This window comes from Antrostomus carolinensis, unplaced genomic scaffold (genome assembly GCF_000700745.2).
Source record: "Antrostomus carolinensis isolate BGI_N321 unplaced genomic scaffold, ASM70074v2 scaffold15389, whole genome shotgun sequence".
In the NCBI taxonomy this organism is placed as follows: Eukaryota; Metazoa; Chordata; class Aves; order Caprimulgiformes; family Caprimulgidae; genus Antrostomus; species Antrostomus carolinensis.
Window position 1 is genome coordinate 33,508 of NW_010336533.1, and position 8,949 is coordinate 42,456.

Genomic DNA, 8,949 nt, shown 5'->3' on the forward strand with positions numbered 1-8,949 from the left:
ACATCTGATCCTACACAGCTCAGAAGTGAAAGGAACATTTGCCTGGACCATTATCATTCAAGATTCCAGAGAGATACTATAATACCTTTTATCACTAGGATTACTGAGATGAATTAATGATCCGGTACCTGCCAGTTTGTTTAGACTAGATTATTATTAGTATTACAGAGAGATATGGGTTGTAATTTTTCCTTTGTTTTTCAAATGTCTTCCATTCAGACTCTAAATGAGGATTTGTAACAGTACAGAGGAGTCTGTTTTAATGGATATTCTTTATGCATTTTTAAAGTTTTAAACCTGGAGGTGAAAGAATTACTGCATGTGCACAAGCACATGCAAGCATAAACTGTTCATTAAAAGAAGTCCCTGAAATGAAGAGCTTACCTTAATGAGAATTCCTATGCCTGATTTTAGGAAAATTCTGAGAAACTCATCAGTGGGTGGTAGCTTTAGATTTTAGCATCTCTAAAAACTGAGTTATTACTGCTTTTAATAGTTCCCAACGGTCCTATAGTGTAGTAACAATTGTAGGTGTTTCTGCAGTTAACAGTCATGATCCAATTCTTCTCAACTTGCACTAATTTTGATGGGAATGGGATAGGGCCCTTTCAGAGAGAGCAAATTGTTTCAGTCCTTTCTGTGTATATTAATAAAACATCTCCAGTCTGAAACCTAGCTCAGTAAATCAACCTTGGATAAAATTTTATGGACTGATTGGAAACCCATATGCCTAGCAGCTGTTGCTGCATTTTATCAGTCCTGTATTTGAACACTGTATAGCCTGTGCTGTGTTATCAGTTTTATAAAATGTGGAGTTCTCAGAAGCAGGATGGTTCAATGTTTTTAAAAAATTACAGTTTTAAAGTAGGAAGAGCAGTGTTTTTAGGCATCCTTTCAAACCTCTAGATCAGAGCAGCTACTGATCAGGTAATTATCTGAAAGCTTGTTCTTTAGAAGACAGAGAAATCCAGTGCCAGAGGGAATCAGACATTTCATTTCACTCTATTGTATTTCAGCCCTAGAAGAGAAAACATGTTTGGTGACCTCTTTGAAGTACTAAGGGAATCTTCACACACTACCTTATTCCATGCAGGAGACTTTAGGGTTGTAGCGTCTTCCCATGCAGCGGTATAAGAGGCCTCACTGTAGTCCTGAGACTTACCTGGAGCAGGTGGCAGAGAATGAAGGACATGCAGGTGTACCAGGATATGCCTGTTCACATATGTATTGTTTACTATTAGCTCTATTATTTAAACAAGAAAATTGCAGCTGTAATTAGCTTCTCTAAGGAGAAAACTATGCTTAACTGAGCACATTGATGAGGGCCTCTTCTGTGTTCTTTGTGTGTAAAAACTCCTCTCTCTCCAAGGGAGTGAAATGGAAGTAGAATTGATATGGATTGTACTTGTTCTTCCTGCAGCAGTCGGGACGAGAGAGGGAGATGATCCAGTGCTTGGTTTCTGAAGTGTAAGCTTAGAACCTGTAGGTGTTTGCCTTTTCTCAGGATGGGAATGTCATGATTATAAGCTGTTACTTTACATTCCAAAATATTGCTCCTTCAGTGTTACTAACTTCTGTTAACCTGTAGGGCTTAGACTGAGACTTAGTATTCTGTGTGTGTTTCCTAAACCATCAGTTTTTGACCAGCTCTGTGGTCTTGGCCTGTAGCAAATGAGGTGAAATATGTTTACCTAAACCTTGTTGACACACCTTCACGAGCAAAACGTTTGACTGGATACAGAGAATCACATAAAATTGTTTGCAAGAAGGATTTCTGGAAGTGGGTTTATCCAACCTCCAAGAAAAGGTGGACTGTTTCCAGCCCTAGATCAGGTTGGCTGTGGGTTTGGCTAGTCAGCCTGTGAAAAACCCCAAAGACAAAGTTACCACTGCCGTTCTGGGCAACCTGTTCTTGTGTTTGCACTTGAATTTGCTCTCCAAGTCCAACCTTAGTTTCCCAATTGGCTGCAAATTTGTAGCTATTCCTCCTCATTGTATCATCTAGCAGATGATAGAGTTTGGCTGCAGTCTTGGTAACTCCCCTTTCAGTACCTGTAGGCTAATAGATACCCCTTGACCTTCTCTTCATCAGTATAACAGCATGATGAGGTACCTCTTGCAAATGTGGATTCCACATGCCGGAGGTATCAGTGTGCATGCATGTCCAGTAATTGCTTTCATATCTAAGATTCTTTTCATACAGAGAGTGCCATGTGAATGTCCGTGCTGCAGAGAGCTTGGTTGAAGGGTGTGAGTTCAGGGACCTGCCTTCACACTTGTTTTTTTCTGTCTTCAGGATTGGGCCATTGATATTTTGTGTACTTTTAAAAAAAATTATTTTAATGACCAAAATCTCTCTTGTGTTATTTGACCAAATTACATAAACTTAATCACTTTTTTTTAAGCTCTGTAATTTTTATGTGACATGTAAAGCAACTTTAATTTGAAACAGTGTTGTTTTTTAAATAAGATTCAGGGTCGGAAACTGTTAACAAAGTTTTATGTTTGAGTAGTTTTACGGTCAATGTATAAATTACTAAAAAAGCACTACTAAATGGGGATATAGCTATAGCTCAGTTGGAGCTAGTTTTAGAAAGCCTGTGATGATCAGGTCCATCAAGTCTGAATATTCACATAAGACCATGTAGAATTCATGTTATGGCAAAAACTTGGAAAAAAATAATTTAAATTTAGATATTAAAGAATGTATTTATACATGGAAATAATAAATATATAAAGTTTTCTGTTGTTTTGGTGAACATGAGCTTTGTGCTCTGACATGGTTGCACTATTATGCTTTGAATTTTTTTATGGTTTTGTTTAGTACATAAGAACTATTCATTTAATCGCACAAGGTTATTGTTTTACTTAGTGGATGTGTGCCCTTAATACATGTATTTATTTGAAAAGGAAAGGCCTTTCATGCTTTTCCTCATAATCTGTAAATAAATTATTTTTATTCAGTAGACATAGAAGTATTATTTTATTCTGTATTGTTTTTTGACCCTTTTTAATTGTGATGTAGTACACATTTCTGAAGCAATAATTTCTGTGAGGCATTCTGAAAATGTTTTGATTGCGTAGTTCTGGTAACCACTTTGTGCCTGTTTAGCATACATTAGTGGCTTAATAAAACAAGCTGCAGCCTCTTTTGATTGTTCTTAGGAGTACTGTTATGGCCTAACATGGCTTAAGTATTTTACTATGTAACCATTTTTATATTGACTACAAAATCCTCTGTTATTTTAGGAAAAATACATTTTGGTTTTAAATCTATCTAGCCTGTTAAAATGTATTCCAAGGAAAATATCTACACGCCGCTCCTGAAAGGAGCATCATGTAGATGTGCACCCATGCAGATCCCAAATTAAGCTAATAGGTTCTGTGCTAGTGCAGGCAATCTGGCCACGTATAGATCCTTTTGAAGAGGTTTTCTTTTTCCCCAATCCACTGCTGTACAACAATGCTAGGTAACTTTTTAGGTGAAAAAGGTTTCCGTGGAAGATCCCTAATTAGTAAATCAAAGGGAGATATTTATTCATATAGTAAAGGCACTTTATTATATTACAAAGAAACCTATTTCCAAGGTGTTTCTAACTGTATAAGGTAATTTTAAGAATAGACCAATATCTTATATGCAATTCAAATGCCCTTTACCACTGCCCCTGACAGATTTGATATAGCATGTAATGTCAGCCCTCTGACCCTTAAGAGGACACTTGCATATTGAAGAAGCTTTTTACAGCACCAGTTATTTTAGTGTTTCTCTCCCACTGTATTGCTGTCGGGCCTAATCCTTTCTTATTGGTGTCCTTAGGACTGGTAACATCTTTTTTTTTTTTTTTTTTTTCCATATATCTTGTTTTATGACAATACATTTTGTATGGTAAAAGAAAATTTGACTCAGATATGTGGAATGTAGTTTCAAATGTGTTAGTTTCTAAAAATAAGTCCTTCTCTTACAATTTCTGCTCTTTGACTTATGTCTATAGATAGCTGAGTTTATAGGAAATTAGTCATTAGGTGGCTAAGTAACAAATAAACCCAAACTGTGAAGGTTTCCCAGTGAATATAAAGTGAAGTATTTAAAAAAGAAGTGTATTTTCATACTAGTATTAGGAAGAAATTCAATGCCAATTGCATGTGCCAATTTTTAATAGAAATCTGTATAATATATAAATAAGGCTCTAAATTGTGAAAACTTTTGAAACTTTATACTGTTTACAAGTAAAACTGTGGTGTCATGCAGTTTGTTCCTCCTCAAAACTACAGATCACTGTATTCACTCTAATTTTGTACACATAAATGTTTAAAAGAATGTGTTACAAATTGCTGTATAATAAAATATGCTTCAGTAGCCATTTTTCTTCAGTGTATTTTCTTTTTGTCAGTGGTCATGAGCAGCAGCTTGGCATAGCATCTGCGACCTGTCAGCATAATGTCATTAGGGTTCACCAGTTTCTGTGGCCAACAGCATACAACAGTGATGCAAACTACTGGTATCTCTGGCTGCCTCCAACTTGTTAGCCTCAATGAACAGTCATCAGTTTACATCTGTGCTGATTTTAAGCCACAGCTGGCAGCCAAGACCATGGGGTTGTTCACCCACTGCCCCCTCCAGGGAGATGAGGGAGAGAATACATAACAAAGGGAGGTGGAAATGGGGACAGGGAGGGCTCAGTCACCAATTATGGTCACAGGCAAAACACACTTGTCTTGGGGAAGAAAAATTCAATTTAATTTGTTACCAATCAATCACAGTAGGATAATGAGACATAATAACCTCATATTAAAACAGCTTCCCCCACCCCTCAATTCTTCTCTGACACAAATTCCTTTGCTCCTGACTTTTCTACCTCCTCCCTGGCAGTGGCACAGCAAGGATGAGGAAAGGGGTTGCAGTCAGTTCATCTGTCGCGCCTTTTTCCTCATACTCTCACCCACTCCAGTGTGAGGTCCCTCCTTCGGGCTAAGAGAGTTCAGGAACAAAGTATTCCGACATAGGCTTCCCATGGAGTCACAGACTTGAGTGCAGCCCCCTGCTGCCGCATGGGGACCTGCACGGGCTGGAGATGGGTCTTCACTCCAATGCACCTCCTCCCCCTGCTCTGGCATGAGCATCTCTGGGGTCTTCTGCTCTGTTATGAGTCACAGCTGCCTTTGGCGACAGCCTTCCACTCTGGCGTGAGGTTCTCCATGGGCTACATGTGGGTATCTGATCTGCCTTTAACCTCCATAGGCTGCAGGGGAATCTCTGCTCACTTCCTCCCCCTCTTTCCTTGCTGACCTGGGTGTCTGTGGTTGTCTCTCTCACATCACCCCTCCTTTCTGCTCAGGTTGTTGTCTTCTTTCTTTGTTGTTGACATTCCTGATTGCTCTTCCTTTCCAAAACAGTTCTCCTCTCCATTTTTAGGATTTAGGCATTTCCACATTGCTGACTGGCTCAGCCTGGGCTGTAGACAGGCGCATCTTGGAGCCAGGGTTGCTTCTCAAAGCTTTTCACAGGAGCCATCGCTGTAGCTCCTTCCCCTGCTACCAAAACCCACGCCCTCACACAAACCAAACACAACATCTGAGCTGAGAGATGTCACTCACTGTGAGTCCTAAGTAAGTCTTGAAATTATCCTGCTGTATCTGTTTACTCAGACACTCTGTCTCTAGCTATTAATATATGATAAGAAAGAAAGGCAAGAAAGAAAAGACAAAAAATAAACAAAAAGTAGTAAGCCCATTGCAGTTATGCTCTATACAGGGGTTTAGACCTCAAATAGAAAGTATGTCGAAGAAAAAACTGCCTCAAACCCCAAATTAAAATTAAAGTCAGCTTCAGATAAAATTGGCAACTTTAAATACTATCATAGAATCACAGAATCATTTAGTTTGGAAAAGACCCTTAAAGTCATTGAGTCCAAGCAGTTAACCTGATACTACCAAGTCCACCACTAGACCAAGTCCCTAAGCACCACATCTACACATCTGGTTTAAATACCTCCAGGGACGGTTACCCTACCACTTTCCTGGGCAGCCTGTTCCAATGCTTGACAAGCTTTTTGTGCTCCCTGGCTCCAACTGAATTTCCATGAGGAAAAAATTTAAAGTGTTTGCACCAGAATTAAAGAGTAATGGAAACACATAAGATATAGTAAATCAGAAAAAAAGGCCAAGGCTACTATATTTAGATCAGAATACTTACTGCCTCATGACTTTTTTTTTTTTTTTTTTTTTTCCTGAAAGTAACTTTCTTCTGTAGTCTGTATCCATTCCTGTAGAGTGTTTCTTTTTATAGTTCTTAGGAAATTGTTCTGTTCATGTCAGAAATATGTCTTTACAGAGGTAACTGTTAACTGGAGTTGTCAGAGAAAATCTTTAGGCATTTGACAGTACATTTATGAGAAAAGTTCCCTTTATCAGCTAAGTCAAAATGCCTGAGATTTGGATTGATTCCACTGAACAAACTCACTTAACCTCTATATACCAGATAGATGCACATTGTATGACAAAATAATGGGGCAAATTGACTGTGTGAAAGATGTCAAGCTAAAACCTGGCCTGGGAAAGCAGACAGTGCTGTATTTAAAACTATGTGTGTAAGTGATGCAAATAAAAATAGAAGTTATAAATTCACCGAAATGTTTTAGATAAAGCTAATCTAAACTCCAAACTGTGAATTGTAGTAACAGTTTGTTAAGTAGTTGGTATTTTCTAAAATATTTCTACTAGTCATTATTTTACCCAAAACAGAAGACATTGTTCTGACACTATCAATCAGAGCTGTAATAGTAAACTTGCCTGTAATGAGAGCTGTGGGCCACAAGCATCCTAACTGAACCATACACAACCCTTGCCAGCTGTGTAACTCTTCCCATTCTTAACCATTATCCTTGGTCAAGCTGGTGGAAATCTGAACAAAGCTGTATAGGTGAAATAAATTCTGCTGGAAGAGATTTTAGCAAATACATGAAAATACATATACTATTTCCACATTTATTTTCAAGTCAACTGAGGTAACCAAATGTGAGTGATAGTGTAAGGCTAAGCAGTGACTAGTAACCCCTTTTTGCACAGCAATATTCTGATTGTGTCCTGGTTTTGCTAGGATAGAGTTAATTTTCTTCTTAGTAGCTAGAATAGCTGTGTTTTAGTTTCAGTGTAGAACTTATTATGAGAAGAACGTTGATAAAAGTGCTGATGTTACTCATTGCTGCTGGAGCTCAAGGCCACCGTGTTTGGCTGGTTCACAGCTGCATTAGGACTGGGAGGGAGAAGCGCAGTGAATAGCAAACCCCCAACTGGCATTTGGATGTGCCAATGAGATATTCCATATCACATCCCGTCATGTCAGTGTGTTAACCTGGGCTGGCCAGAAGATGGGGGGATTCTCTTGGGGATCACTCGGGCTCTCACTCTTCCGGAGTTTCGGTTTTGGGACTGTCTCTGCTCCAGGATCGCTGGCTGGGACAGGCCGGGCATTGGTCCCGCAGGTGGTGAACAACTGCATTGTGTATCACTCATTTGTACATTCTGTTATTACTGTTGTTATCAATATCATTTTATTTTAATTAGTAAATAGTTTTTATCTCAACCCGTGAGTCTCCTTGCCCTTTTCTTCCTAATTCTCTTCTCTGCTCCCTGGATTGGGAGAGAAGAGGGTGAGAGAGCAAGATGTGTTTGGCTGCAAATCAAAAGGGTAAAACCACCACATTCTGGAAAATCAGGTTTAGAGAGGTATATGTGTATATATGCCTATATATACATACACATTAGAGTGTATAATCTCTTGTTTTTCTTTTGTAGACACACATGCATGTATATATGTATGTGAAACAATTACTACTGTCTTTCCCTTAGAAAATTAAAATCCTAAATGAGAGGAGTTTTCCCATAGTGGTTTTCATAAAAGAGAACAGCTAACATAAATGTTCTTGTAATCTTTTCCTCTTAGGGTAAGTCTGCTCGGCATCCAAGGTTGTATCTTGCTAAGTACATACTGACAACTACTTCTGCTTTTGAAACACATAGTATTTTTAGTGTTTTATTGCAAAGTACTTTGGGCTGCCTTGTACATAGAATCACAGAATCATTTGGGAAAGACCCTTAAGAACATCGAGTCCAACTGTTAACCTAAAACTGACAAGACCATCACTAAACCATGTCCCTAAGCACCATATCTACATGGCTTTTAAATACCCTCAGGGGTGGTGACTTAACTGCCTCCTTGGTCAAAGGTGCTATAAAATTTTTGCATTTATTCTGTAATTACTTGGAAATGTGCATCAACATCTGAATATAGAAGTGCCTCAGAATGATCTTCTTTCAAAGATGTACATTAATTATTTAGGTTGCAAGGTGGTCCCAACAAATAAATAGTGTCTTTCCTAAAGACTTCATAGACCATTTGAGCACTACGGTTCTCACAGAATAGCTGTGCTTTTTGAAGAGGAACGTGAATAATTGGAGCAGTGAAGTACTGTGACGGGCACAAAATCAAATATGTCCTTCTAAAATGGGGAACATAAAAGGATCATTCTGTCTGTGTAACAGACATATATTTTTTTCTGCCTGTTAAAGAAAGACATCTCTTTAAAAAAAAAATGTATTTACAAGTAATGAAGTACTGTGGAGGACAGGAGTCATGCAGCCTGTGTGTAGGCTAGAGAGCATGATGACAAATCAAGCTATTAAGTGAGTTCAAAATCAAATATGACACTTTCAGTGAATGGAACAAATAGGTGATGTGGAGTGTGAAATATCTTTGGTGATTAGCTACTGATAGGATTTGGTTGAATAAAAGTGGTAAAATTATACTTCCAAAGAATACATTTGAAGCTAGGAGGAGCTTTAAATATCCCAAGCAGTGAAGCACATAAGCGCCTATATAACTTTAAATGCCATAGATATAAACAGGTGTAACCTGGGTCTTTTTCTTTAAAGACAAGTTCTGTAAACATT